This window comes from Mandrillus leucophaeus, unplaced genomic scaffold (assembly GCF_000951045.1).
Source record: "Mandrillus leucophaeus isolate KB7577 unplaced genomic scaffold, Mleu.le_1.0 Scaffold395, whole genome shotgun sequence".
NCBI lineage: Eukaryota > Metazoa > Chordata > Mammalia > Primates > Cercopithecidae > Mandrillus > Mandrillus leucophaeus.
The window spans coordinates 1,225,604-1,227,186 of record NW_012104198.1 but is presented as its reverse complement, the minus strand read 5'-3'; positions in this window follow the sequence as shown (position 1 = coordinate 1,227,186).

The window sequence follows — 1,583 nt, the reverse complement described above, 5'->3', positions numbered from 1 at the left end:
ATAAGACGAAAACATGAAAACAAAAGTATCTCATGGTGGCTAAGAACCTTCAAATTACCTAATGTTTGTTTTTGTTTTTTGAGACAGGGTTTCACTCTGTTGTCCAGGGTGGAGTGCTAAATAATTTTGACTGCATCAAAAAATCAAGACGGCTGGACACAGTGGCTCACGCCTATAATCCTAGCACTTTGGGAGGCCAAGGCAGGTGGATCAACTGAGGTCAAGAGTTCGAGACCCTCCTGGTCACCATGGTGAAACCTTGTCTCTACTAAAAATACAAAAAATTAGCCGGGTGTGGTGGCGGACACATGTAATCCCAGCTACTCGGGAGGCTGAGGTAGGGGAATCACTTGAACCCTGGAGGCAGAGGTTGCAATGAGCTGAGATCATGCCATTGGACTCCAGCCTGGGCAACAGAGGAAAAACTCCATCTCAAAAAACCAAAAAAACAAACAACAACAAAAGTCATCTATAATACAAAAACATGAAAACAAAGATATCTCACAGAGGCCAAGAACCATCGGATTACCTAATACTTGTTTTTGTTTTTACTTTTGCTTTTGATTTTTGAGACAGGGTTTCACTCTGTTGACCTGGCTGGAGTGCAGTGGCACAATCTTGGCTCACTGCAACCTCTGCCTCCTGTGCTCAAGAGATCCTCCCACCTCAGCCTCCCAGGTAGCTGGGACTACAGGCACGCGCCACCACAGTCAGTGAATTTTTGCATTTTTTTGTAGAGATGGGGTTTTGCCATGTTGCCCAGGCTGGTCTTGAACTCCTGTGCACAAGCAACGGCCTACCTTGGCCTCCCAAAGTGCTGCAATTACAGGCGTGAGCCACAGCGCCTGGCCTCCTAATATTTGTCTTTTATGGGTTGAATATTAAAGAATGATTTTAACAGTTTTTTTTTGTTTTGTGCTTTTAAGAAATGAAGAAACAAACTTTACATTTTTTTTTAACAGACTTTAATTTTTAGAGCAGTTTTAGGTTCACAGCAAAATTGAGTGGAAGGTACAGAGATTTCTCATCTTGCCTTATGATTTTAGACAGCAATGACTCTGTTTTTTGGGGCTACTTGAAAATTACAATATCTGTGTTCATGAAGACGGAATCTTGAACAAGAATTAATAAATAATTGTGGGGATTTTCAGAATGGCTTAGTAAGGAGCTTGGAAAATATTTTCTCTCCAAAAAACAACAGTAAAACTAGGGAACATGATCAAATACAACATTAGAAATGTGATTTAATGCATACAACAAAGTGAGAAGCAGTTATTCAAGAAAAACCATGAAGCCTTGGTTAGAACGGTGGGAGTCTGGCAAACATCACAGCTGATCTGAGGTTTCTCTACAGGCTGGAGAAAGCAACAGACTAACAGACTATTGAGAAATTTAACAAGGGGAGACAGGGAGGGCTCTAGCATCTACTGATTCCATGCTGAACATGAGGTCTTGCACATAAAGAAAACAAAAGCTTGGGCAGTTTTGTAAACTGCCTGAACTTTCAACACATTTACCAAACCACACACAAAGCAATGGTAGAAGTCCTAGACGCTAAAAATGCTTAAGCACAACTTCTGATT